At 39.8% G+C, this 13,418-nt stretch overlaps 1 protein-coding gene across 4 annotated transcripts in view; it reads left to right on the plus strand.

The window, feature by feature from the left end:
* Positions 1 to 13,418, plus strand: part of LOC129706403 (sodium-coupled neutral amino acid transporter 4-like) — an 88,733-nt gene that overhangs the window by 29,716 nt on the left and 45,599 nt on the right. Inside the window, exon 1 of one of the 4 annotated variants that reach the window (XM_055650690.1) lies at positions 22 to 6,472. The exons of the other annotated variants lie outside the window; for them this stretch is intronic. The gene's annotated coding sequence lies outside the window, so the exon portion shown is untranslated. Of the gene's footprint in view, positions 1 to 21; positions 6,473 to 13,418 lie in introns of those variants that run through there. 4 annotated transcript variants of the gene reach the window in all.

A 13,418-nucleotide genomic window follows, 5' to 3' on the forward strand; every position in this document is an offset into this window, starting at 1 on the left:
CTGGGTTAAGCCGCGGGCCGGCAGCTGTGTGTGCTGGACTGGAGGTGCGGCGGCTTCGACCACCCCGGGCCGCAGTGTTTGAACCGGCCCGTTCGCGGGGTTCGGTGAGCTGCGGGACTGTTTGTACCATCGCCCGGTGGGGAATCGCCTCAGCGCAGAGGGAGAAGAGGGAGAGACTGCAACCCTAAGATTTTTTGCCTCCACCACAGTGAGGAGGTGTTTGGAGGACTCACTGTGGTGGATGTTAATTTGTGTTTATTGTTGTTCATTATTGTATCATTGTATGTATGACTGCAGGCACGAAATTTCGTTCAGACCGTAAGGTCTGAATGACAATAAAGGAAATTCAATTCAATTCAACAAGATGGCATCTGAAACATTGCGCCTCATGTGTACTGGCTCAGTGTGGTGTTCTATCTTCCACTCTTGTACATAGAATGCTTGTGCCTAAAGTGTAGTAGAATCATCACTGAACTATATGAAAAATCATAATTTCACTGTCCTTGTGTACAAGTGACAATAAAATACCATTGAAACGATCAAAGGTGCCATTTGGGTCATCTACAGCTATTTGGACTGTGATTTAATTTCTAACCCAGAGAGTTAAAGGAACCACGTTAATCACTATGGCACCTGTTTATTTTTGTCATCTGGATCTTCCCAACAACCCATCCTTTAATTTTGACAACATCAAAGATGAAATTGCTATCAAGGATAAAAATGTCCTATTGTCAAATAGACATCCTTTGTCTTCCATGTTTTTGGAATTCTGAGCATCTACAGTAACTGTTTTGTAACAGAGACTTCTCAGCTCACTGAGCTGCCCCTTGACCTGACTGCCCTTTCAAAATCATGTGTATCCTTGCTGTACTCTTTGTTACTGCTACATTGAAAATGTTCAATGTAATTTGGGTTCCTTTGATATGCAATCCTGTCTCCATTGCACATTCTCTGGCCCTGTGACATTTTACAGTGTGTACCACCTACAAAATGAACAACCCATCAAGTCATCTTTCAAACATCCATCAAACTTGTAACTTCTACCACATAGAAAGACAAGGGCATGGAAACAATACCAAGTGCAACTTGCTCTCTAAGTTGTGCATCATTCTAAACCAGAAATACATTGTTGTTTCTTCAGCATGCATTATTTCTTTTCGCTATTGTCTACTTCAGGTTTAGGTATTATTGATGAATATACTGAGGTACAATGAAAAGCTTTGTTTTGACAATATCCACTCAAATCGGATAATACTATGCATGAATACAATCAAGCCAAACAGTACAATAGGTCTAGCGAAGGGAAATATACAGAGTGCGGAATATAGTTATCAGCTTTGCATCACAAGTTCCAGAGACAAAGTCCAATGTCTGCAATGAGGTAGAAGATGATCAGATTGTACCCCAGCTTATGGAATAACTGTTCAGAAGTTTGGTAACGGGGGAGAAGAAGCTGTTCGTGAGTCTGGTGGTGCATACTTTCAAGCATCTGTATCTTCTGAATGAAGAAGGTATGGCTTGAGTGCGAAAGCTCTTTGATTATGTTTCCTGAAGTGTAGGTAGAGTCAATGGTGAGGTGTCTGCTGTGTGTGATAGACTGGGCTGCATCCACAACACTCTGCAGCTCCCTTTTGTCTTTGACACATTATTTCTGGAACACCCTAAACAACCACGTTGTGTACATAATTACCCATCCACTTTGTGGGAGTATCATCAGCAGAAATACTCCCTACCTTTCCACACAGTGGAAGTATCTTCACCTGTTCAAGGAAGCAACTGGGCTTCTTCTACTTGGGATACTTTGAGCTAATACAGAAACAGGGAAGTTGTGAATCATTTAATCAGTAGAGCTCAACTCAACAACTCCCTGAAGTATGCATCCATTTAATTTACAAGGAGGGTTTTCTTTTAGCTGTGGTGGAATAGTACGACGTGACATTGGTTTGTAATTTTTTTTTCACCTTTTGACAAAAGGTAGGCTTTATTCTTTATTATTTTAATGCAAAGTGCTTACTGATCATGTGTCTGAATCCTTGGATTTCTCTCACTACATTGGCAGCTATTTTGGATCCTTCCCCCACAATCCCTTCCCAACTTAAAGTCAGAGAGTCATACAACATGGAAACAGGACCTTCAGCCCAACTTGCCCACCCCAACCAAGGTGCCCCATCTATGCTAGTCCTACCTGCCTGCATTTGGTTGATATCCTTGTAAACATTTCCTATCCATGTACCTGTCCAAATGTTATTTAAATGTTGTTATAGTACCCGCACCAACTATCGACCCTAGCAGATCGACACAAAAAGCTGGAGTAACTCAGCGGGACAGGCAGCATCTCTGGAGAGAAAGAACGGGTTGAGACCCTTCTTCAGAGCTTCTCTGACAGCTCGTTCAATGTACCCACCATCCTCTGTGTGGGGGGGAAAAAGTTGCCCTCCGGTTCCTATTAAATCTTTTCCCTCTGAAGCGTATGTTTAAAACTTTGTCCTTGGGTGACCGGTGCAACTGCTAACCTATTTCATTTCCTACATCCGCTGGCCTTAACATCATTCCTGCTAGATTTGTTGCTATAAGACACTGCATTTATTGAAACAAGCTGGGGCTTACTTCATTTCCATTCTCAGGGTTTAGAGTCATAGAGTGATACAGCGTGGAAACAGGCCCTTGGGGCGAAGTTGCCCACACTGGCCAACATGTCGCAGCTACACTAGTCCCACCTGATATACTAATATGACAAGCAATTTGATTATTGTCAAATATTGATCAAAAAAATTTAAAAAAACATAGGCACCTCTGAATCTTCCCAACATTTATTGACAAACTAAACATGAGATGCAAACTTTTTTCACTTTCTGTTGAATGAGTTTTAATTCAGATTTGCAAATTTTACACTGATGGTTTGAGGGCATGATATGAGATTTAACTAAGGAGGTCTTGTACCTGCATTTAATGCCATATGAAGGTTAAAATCTGACAGTCTGCAAAGATTATAAACATTGTGTTGAAGGTCTCGCGTTGGTAAAAGGATAGATTTCCGCTGACAGTATAGAGCCACGTTTGGTATGTGTCTGTGAAGCTTTGCTGTCCTTGACTAGAACATGTTGTGTTGCTTGCTAAGCAATCTGCTGACCTCCATATTGATTTCCAATCTATTCCCAGTGGTGAAAGTTTTTTCAACTCCAGGGCCAGCAGTACCAAACTCATACCTGTCACGTCAAAAACGTTTTCTTTGTCAGAATGCAAACAAACAAACTGTATACAGGAAGAGACCCATTCGTCAGTTCAGATTGTTCCATTTAGTTTATATTAGAGATAAAGAAATGAAAGAGGCCCTTCAGCCCACAGAGTCTACACTGACCATCGATCACCCATTCGCACTACTTCTGTTATCATCCCATTTTCTCATCCTCTCCCTGCACACCAAAGGCAATTTACAGAGACCAATTAAACTACAAACCCACATGTCTTTGGAGGAAAAAGATGACTTCCTAATAATTTACTTTGTTATAATAACGTAACAAAATAAGAGTAGGAAATAGGTTAGGTCCTCCAGCCTACCCTGCCACTGATTATGACTGTAATTGAGGCACCCCTCATCTCATCTCTTGGCCCTTAATGCCATGACTTTTTCAAAATACATCTACTTCCTCATTAAAGGCTTCTAATGATTTTAACTCTACAATCCTCCAGTGGACAACATTCCAAACCTTCACCACCCCCTGTGACAAAACATTCCTATGCACCTCGGGTTTAAATGACTGCCTCCTAATCTCAGTGCTATGTCCCCCCTTTGACATTCTGCCTTCATATAGAATGATCTCAACATCTAACCCTTTCATGTCCCTTCAGAATTTATCTTTCAATAAGATCGTTCCTCATTATTCCAAACTCCAAAGAATGCATTTCAAATGTCTTTAGAATGATGTGATTATTGGACATTGATTCTAGGAATTGGATTGGTGAACCTTTCTTGGGCTGTCCCCATTGCCAGTATGACCTTATCTAACTTTGTGGCTATTTCGTCTTTTCAACCTATTAACCAAAGCAAATTAGCTGCACATCAAATTATCTTCTAATATATTGGTCCAGTTTCCTCGGAATTGTCAGGAATTTTGTGTTTAGCTGCAGCAATCCCAGGTAATTGTCAGAATACTTTAACTGCCCAGGAAACATCGAATTCCGAACTTCCCGAGAGATTCTCAGGGGTAATTTGCCTATTGCATTCCGATATTGGCTTCCTGAGACACAAGAACTGTCATTGTGTGGTTTTTCGGAAGTTACATAGAGATTCTGCCCTTTGAATATGTTTTTTGCACGTGCCCAGTGCAAGTTCAGCAAGTCCATGTATTTGAACGGTTAGGAATGTGTACAAGGTAAAGAGGCAAATGACATGTTTTGAATTGATGAAATTAATTTAAATGTATTCAATTAAAAAACAATTGTTGTTGCATTCTCTGGAGTTTTAAGTGCTTTTATTTCAAGTTTTTTAATTTCAGGAAAATATTTGAATAGCGTAACTAATTACATATTAGAGATGATACAAAATGCTGTAGTAACTCAGCAAGTCAGGCAGCATTTCTGGAGAAAACAGATAGGGGATGTTTCGGGTCGGGACCCTTCTTCAAAGTTTATAATTGTTAAGTAAATATAAATAATTATAATTTTTATTATTATTACATCTTAGTTTTGATTAACTGAAAATGTCAGAGCACAAACATTGAAGCAATTTGACAGCTTTTACGTGGCTGAATCAGCTAAAGAAGCATCTCTGTGGGTTTCCCAGTTGAGGCCCCATGCACCTTTGATGGGCGCCAGCCTCTCGATCGAGGGGGTCATCTCAAGGTAAGAGCAGGTTTACAGGATAGGCAAGCACCGAGCTTCTCCTGAAAATTTTCTAGCCTATGGCAAGCCACATAAACGTATGACTGGACACAAAGTACTGGATCAATTCAGCAGGTCATGCAGCACCTCTAGAGAACATGGGAAGGTGACGTTTTGGATCAAATCCCTTCAAGACACATATGACTAAACCAGCAAATATGAAATCCCTTTTTTTCTCAGCTAATTTCACTAATAGTGCTTCATTATTTATCATCCAATTTGACTTTGCCTCTTTCAATTTCTCAAATCCCACATCCGTGCTGTATTCCCCATGTTAAGCCAGATGACGCCACGGTGACAAGATATTTTATTTCTATTCCCATTCAATTCACTCCAAGTTCCTAGATGGATTATTAAAAAGACGCACATTGTCTGATGGAGGTTGGCTCAGTTCTTTCATCCCATATCTTGACTTTTTACCATGTCCAATCTTTTGTTACTATTTTATTGATATTACCCTAATTAGCATTGTCATGATGATGCTCCTCTGAGTGTTCTTCTTTGTATCCCAAGGCGTCGGGTACAAACTCGGTGCATTGTCTGGCTTGCTGAGTCATTTTGCCTCAGGTCCTCGAATACATTGTCATTCTTCCTTCATGGTATCTCAGGAGTTCAAAAGTTGCTCTCATTTTCTATTCATCATTAAATTCTTGATTAGTACGGGTGTCAGATGTTAAGGGGAGAAGGCAGGAAAATGGGGTTAGCAGGGAGAGATAGATCGGCCATGATTGAATGGTGTAGACTTGATGGGCCGAATGGCCTAATTCTACTCCTATACCTTAGGACTTGCATATTTCCTCAGTAATCTTATTTTTAACTGTCTGTAAGCCTAGTTCTCTCTTCTGCTTTGGGCTTCAGCCTTTCCACGAGAGGTTTATAGTGAAATTAGAATGTGCAAGAAGAGTTTAAATTGTATGACTTCAGTGTAGCATAAACATGGCAAGGTAACTCAAGCAGAAAACGATCATTGAGTTGCATTATAGGAGATCAAAAGCTCGGTTTAAAAAAAGGTGTTTTAGGAATCTCTTATGGAGCAGAAGGAAAATGGAGAAATGCATAGACCGTGGGAGGGAGTTTCAGAGCTTGGGACCTTGGCAGCTGAAGGCATGGTTACCTTTGGTGAAGTGACGTACTTTGGACTCCATAATTGGAGAAGCACATATCTCGGAGGCTATTAGGACCGGTGGTTTTGGGAGCGGAGAAGACATTAGAGTTTGCTTGTGACTGTGGAATAATAATGGTAAGGCTGTATTATATGCAGGAGAATTTTTTTTACATGAGATCTGCACTAAACAATATGTCGGTTGTAGAATTCTGCTGATGGCAGCTTGATAAGATAAACAAAGACCGGCTTAATCCTGATTTTTGGATAAGATGTAGTGTTTTGTATCAATGACGCAAACAGTCCTTAAATGGAGGTGTTGGGTTTGGTGATTTGGTGATTGGCTATCATATGTATACTCCCCTCTTCTTTGGCCATTTGTTCACCTGTCTATGTGATGCAACCAGTTCAAGGTCTTAAGCATAAAAGTAACATAGTTGCTTTTCAGTGTTAACCTCAAAGCAACTGGCTGAAAAGGAATGCGTTAAGGTATAGTTGGTTTATATAACTGAACAAATGTGCATAATGAATATTGTATCTGTAATATTTAATATATATTATTTCTTATTTTTAGTATTTTAGATTATCATAGACTATTCACACATAATGTGCTATTTAATCTCTAGTTATTGGATGTTTATATTAATATTAGAGTTGAAATGTCAGAAAAATCCAATTCTTCAAATTGAAAATTTGAACGTTAGTTAATTTATTTGTGACAGGACTTTTGGGAAATAAAGGCTAATTTCTAAAAGGAAGATTCTATTGAATAAATCATACCCTCAGCAAGAATTTCAAGGAACTTTTGGATTGGGATTTCCTTCAGTTTATATTTTAAGTTGCTTTTACGAAGCAGCCCTTTCATCAAGCAGCACTCATTCGGAATTGTACTGGATAGTTTTCTTTCCTTTATTGTTTGTTGGAAGCATAGGAATGATGGAAATGGATAAGGTGTCAGAATGATGAAATGGATATTATAAATCAGTATATGCTTTTTTGTTATAAACAATAGTTTTGCAGACAGAAATGTATATAAAGGCATTGTTGAAACTATCTTGCACAAGGATGTACAGGTTTTTAGGTTAATTGGCTTGGTGTAAATGCAAAAATTGTCCCTAGTATATGTAGGATAGTGTTAGTGCAGGATCGCTGGTCTGCCGGACTCGATGAGCCAAATGGCCGGTTTTTCCACGTTGTATCTCTAAACTAAACTAAAGGAGGCGAGCACAAGTTCTTTATCTTAGAACACATCTGATAGACCAATACCTGTAATCACTGCATAAGAAGCTGCATGTTGTTTCTTTCACCACCCAGATTTTAGACGTTTATTCTCAAAGTATTTGCTATGGCTTGTCCAAACATTGTGAACCCAGTTGAGCTGGACATTGACATACTCGGCGCCTGTGGAACTGTGCCATAGAAAGAGCCAAAGAGAAAAGGCAGAGGAAGCAAAGAACTTTCATTTATGTGTCATCCTTATGAACACTGGGGAGTTAAAAACTTTCCACACAGCCAGTTCATTGCCTTTGGAATTAAATTACTATTGGAACATACGGAAACATGACAGTCAAAATATTATGCAATGTACACATTATGTTTCCACAAAAGGCCACGGGAGAAATGGACAATTGAACCTTTTATCCCCAGGATGGAAATGTCATAGACTAGAGCTTTACGGAGAGAAGGCCAACATCTAAAAAAGATGAGGGGGGAGGGGGGAGGGGGGGACAATTTTCCAGCAGGGTGCCTGGAACATGCTGGTATGGGTGGTGGTGGAAGCAAATATGATAGTGGCATTTAAGAGACTTTTAGATAAGCCCATCAACATACTGAGAATGGAGGTCTACAGATCACATGTAGGCAGAGGATATTACTTTATCTTGGCATCTTGTTTGTCACAGATGTTGTTTGCCATATACCTATGCTGTACTATTCTATGTTTTGTGAACTGTATCGGTGGTGTTGTGCGAATAATTAACACGGCCTAAGACAGTGGGAGATCTCACAAACTCCTCTTCAAATTATCGAAAATCTTGCTGCAATTCTCCATCAGGACTGTGCTGCTGTACTTTAAAGTGAATTTAGGGTTGAGATAATTCAAGGCTGACACCTTAAGGAAAACCTATCATTTCATTTAATTTAAGCAATTGATTTAAGTAATTTTAATAAATTAGCACAGAATGCTTTGCAGAAATTCACTTGAAATAAACAGCAATGAATGGTCTTCAAAAAGAAAAACTATTTCCTTTCAGCATTGATCTGTCTACAAACAAAATGTTTGTTAGCATCTATTATTAATTGAACTCCAGCAATTTTAAATGTACAGTGCCCTCCATAATGTTTGGGACAAAGACACATCATTTATTTATTTGCCTCTGCACTCCACAATTTGAGATTTGTAATAGAAAAAAAAGCACAATGTGGTTAAAGTGCACATTGTCAGATTTTAATGAAGGCCATTTTTATACTTTTCACTATGTAGAAATTACAGCTGTGTTTCATTGTTCATACCCCCCCCCCCCCCCCCCCCCCCCCCCCCCCCCCCCCCCCCCCATTTCAGGGCACCATAATGTTTGGGGCACATGGCTTCAAAGGCATTTGTAATTGCTCACGTGTGTTTAATTGCCTCCTTAATGCAGGTATAAAATTGCTCTCAGCACCTAGTCTTTCCTCCAGTCTTTCCATCACCTTTGGAAAATGTTATTGCTGTTTATCAAGATGAGGATAAAAGTTGTGCCAATGAAAGTGAAATAAACCATTTTGAAGCTGAGAAAGAAGAATAAAACTGTTAGAGACATCAGCCAAACCTTACGCTTACCAAAATCAATTGTTTGGAACATCATTAAGAAGAAAGAGAGCACTGGTGATCTAACTAATTGCAAAGGGACTGACAGGCCAAGGAAGACCTCCACAGCTGATGACAGAAGAATTCTCTCCATAATAAAGAAAAATCCCCAAATACCTGTCCGACAGATCAGAAACACTCTTCAGGAGTGGATTTGTTGATGACCACTGTCCGCAGAAGACTTCATGAACAAAAATACAGAGGCTACACTGCAAGATGCAAACCACTGATTAGCTGCAAAAATAGGATGGTTACAGTTTGCCAAGAAGTACTTAAACGAGCAACTACAGTTGTGGAAAAAAGGTCTTGTGGACAGATGTGACGAAGATTAACAGACGAAGATGGCAAGTCCAAAGTATGGAGGAGAGAAGAAACTGCCCAAGATCCAAAATACCCCCACCAGGTGGGGTATTATGGGCTGGGCATGCTGAAGGTACTGGCTCACTTATCTTCATTGATGATACAACTGCTGATGGTAGTAGCATAATGAATTGTGAAGTGTATAGTACTATCTGCTCAAGTTTAAACAAATGCCTCAAAACTCATTGGCCGGCGGTTCATTCTGCAGCAAGACAATGAACCCAAACCTACCGCTAAAGCAACAAAGTAGTTTTTCAAAGCTAAAAATGGTCAATTCTTGAGTGGCCCAGTCAATCACCCGATCTGAACTCAATTGAGCATGCCTTTTATATGCTGAAGAGAAAACTAAAGGGGACTAGCCCCCAAAACAAGCATAAGCTAAAGGTGGCTGTAATACAGGCCTGGCAGAGCATCACCAGAGAAGACACCCAGTAACTGGTGATGTCCATGAATCGCAGACTTCAAGCAGTCATTGCATGCAAAGGATATGCAACAAAATACTAAATATGACTACTTTAATTTGCATTACATTGCTGTGTCCCAAACATTATGGTGCCCTAAAATGGGAGGAACTATGTATAAACATTGCTGTCATTTTCTACATGGTGAAACCAAAATGTATGAAAATTGCCTTTATTAAAATCTGATAATGTGCACTTTAACCACATGTGATTTTTTGTTTTCTATTACAAATCACAAATTGTGGAGTACAGAAGCAAATAAATAAATGATGGGTCTTCTTCCCATATTCTAAAAGTATGTGAGTCAGTAGTTTATTTTAACTGCTGTAAATTGTTTGTAGTGCACAGATGAGTGGTAGAATATTGGAGGAGTTGAAGGCTTCCGCTGCTGGACATAGGGGGCACAGTATGGTGGAGACGCCCGTCAAATTAAATTAAGGGAAGGTATCCCACGCCAGGGGGCCACATGAGTGGCATGGGTGGGGGACATTATTTGTGGAAATGAAAATGTCAGATGGAATTTTCGCACTGTAAACACTGTATATATTTATTACTTGGACAGGGGGCACAGAGTGGCACGGGTGGGGGACTGTTTGGTGAAATTTGACAAATGTAAAAAAATTGTACTGAAAAAACTTGTATAGTCTCCGAAAATGGCGGATGAATTTTGTTTGTTTGAATAGTTCAGGAATTGTATATATTTATCAATTGAATAAAGTCTATTTTGAAATTTAAAAAAAAAAATTGAAGGAGGGGAGGCACGGTGGCGCGGCGATAGAGTCGCTGCCTTACAGTGCCAAAGGCCCAGGTTCAGTCCTGACTACGGATGCTGCCTGTACGGAGTTTGCCACCCACATTCTCCCTGTGACCATGAGGGATTTCCTCGGGTGCTCCGGTTTCCTCCCAAATTCCAAAGATGTACTGGTTTGTAGGTTAATTGGCTTTGGTAAAGATTGTAAATTACCCCTTGTGTGTGTAGGAGTCGCTGGTCGGTGCTGACACTATGGGCCGAAGGGCCTGCTTCCGTGCTGTATCTCAAAATTAAACAAAAAAAAAGTGGGGAAAATAAAATGAGATTAGTGTAGGATTAATGTGAGGGGTGATTCATGATTAATGTTTCAGTGGGCTAAAGGTATCGTACCATTCCGTATAACTCTAATTAATGGTCTTCCTAAATCTAGTCTAGACACGTTTTAAATTGTCACGTCTTTTAATTGATATTTAAGTTGTCTGATCTGGATTATTATCCTTTCCAACTGATTAACAAAACTCTCAGGCAAAATATATTTAGACCAAAGTACAAAAAAGTATTTTCTTGAATGTTTTATTTTGAAATTAATGCTTCGGTCATAATTACGCATGTTTGGAGGATACGCAAGTTTAATAACACAAACTGGCATCTTGTTAAATCTATCAAGAATCCATATACCTGCAGTGCACTCTATCAAGGCAGGTATGCTTATGGTGCTGGCAAGAAGCTAGAAATCTATTTCTCTTGCCACAGATGGAGACCTGCGTAATTCCAGCATATTTTGTCTTTATTTTAAATGTAATTAGCCAGGGTTAGAGGTGAAATGTTGAGGGAATCTGAAGTAGAATATGTTCACCCAAAAGGTGATTGGAATCTGAAATGGACTTTCAGAGGGGCTGGTGGAAGCAGGAATACTGTTTAAGAAGTATCTAGATGAACACTTGAATCTTAAAGCCAGGAAAACAATGGAACAAGTGCTGGTAAATGGGCAATACTAGGGTACATGTTAGTTGACATGGTCATACCGAGCCATGGCACCAGTTTCTGTGCTGCCTGGGTTATTAAGTAATATGGGACATCATATGGGCATAAAGTCACAAGAAAAATTCAAGTATATCTGCCTTTAATGTATGTTTTTTTTTTCCACAAGTACTATTTCCACTCCATGCCGTTCTTGTTGGAGCATAGTCATTATTATAATGTGGGAAATGTAATGATGATGATACTCTTATTATGACTTGTACTTAGGTACAGTGAAAGTACACAAATGAGTCACCACAAAGGCAGCAACAAAGATACAAAGAGTACTCATCCCTTTCTCATTGCCACCCACTACCCCCTTCCAGTGGGTTCTTAGTTCTATGGAGAGAAGGATTGGGTGACATTTCAGGTCGAGATCTGAAACATTTCCCATTCCTTCTCTCCAGAGATGCTCCAAAGACACTTTGTCCATTTCTGCAAAGAAAACTCCTGCAAGCATCAATAAGATTGTGATTACCGGTAAGTTGAGTCTACTCTCACTGGAGATTAAAGGGAAAAAAAAGTTATGTTATTAAAGTATACAATGTTCTGATGTGGCTTGCTAGGGTCGTTGCTGAGAAGATATTTGTGGAATCTAGAGCGATGGAGCAAGGTCTTAGAATAATAGGTCACCTATAGTCAAGAAGGAGCAATTTCTCTTCTGGAGGTGATAACTGTTTAGAATTAATGAATGGTTTTCAATCTGAAATATTAATTGTTTCCTTCAATAAATGCTACCTGACGCTATCCAGCATTTCCTGTTTTTATTTTGAGGCCTAGATCAAATTGGTCATAATGTGACCTGATGGCAGAGTTAACCATTCTGTCTTCCCACTAGCATGATGGGTGCACAGAAAAGAGAGAGGGGGCAGGAGAGTATTAACATTTAGAAAATTCATACAGTTGAGTTGTAAGTATTATCTCTTCCTGCTTTCTTAACAGGATTGCCTACAAGTGCAGTTAACATTAAAGTATTTTAAGGTAGAGGACTTTGGAAAAGTTAAAATTCTAACCCCACCTCTTCCTCTTGATTGAATAATTTCTTGTTTTGGAACAGACAGCGAGGAAACATTTTCACCACAACAGCTGAATACGTTAATGCTTCTTGTGTACAGACTTTAAGCCTGGGATCTAATCTCTCCTCACCCCCAACCTGGTGCAGATTCCTCTGGGAGAGTCAGGCACAGAGAGATCGTGTCAAAACTATCCTATTCACCTTCACACGTAGTGCAACGTGGATATCAGCAAGGTTTCTGCTAACCTCCCCCATCACTTCACCTATACATGCACGCACAGTTATTAAGGCATCTGTTATGGTGCTTTAAAACAATGTAAATGTCTGAAGAAGGGTCTCGACCCGAAACGTCACCCATTCCTTCTGTCCAGAGATGCTGCCTGTACCACTGAGTTACTCCAGCTTTTTGTGTTTATCTTTGGTTTAAACCAGCATCTGCAGTTCCTTCCTACACGTAAATGTTGTTACTGCAGGCTGGAATTGGTAAATATTTGTTGAGTTCTTATCTATTGCTTTGAGCAGTGAGTTGTTTTGAGTACTTGGGTGCAGTACGTTCTGGGAACCATAACACTGGTTACAGATTACAATTTAAAATATGCATGAAAGTTCAGATGTTCATTCATTCAATTCAGGTAGTTTATTTCAATGTTAAGAATACCAATCTCCATTCTCTCTACTACATTTAAAAAAAAAGTGGTATAGGCGATTCCCCATTTCCACCGCCTCCCAACAATTCTCTCAATGCCCCTCTCTGTATCCTTCCCCAGCCACCCCGAGCCCATTGCTTCTATAACTGTGTTCCATGTTACATACTGTTGTGTTGCGGCTGTCCATATAACTGAAGCCTTACACCATGATAAAGGTCCAAAGACGTTATTAACGACATAGCACAGGTAACTTCATGCTAGCACGTTGTTCTAATAATGCGGGAGCCTGGCAGGAAGGGTTACTGTAAAGCTAGTGGACGTAACTACAAATACATG

This window comes from Leucoraja erinacea, chromosome 19 (genome assembly GCF_028641065.1).
Source record: "Leucoraja erinacea ecotype New England chromosome 19, Leri_hhj_1, whole genome shotgun sequence".
Taxonomy (NCBI): Eukaryota; Metazoa; Chordata; class Chondrichthyes; order Rajiformes; family Rajidae; genus Leucoraja; species Leucoraja erinaceus.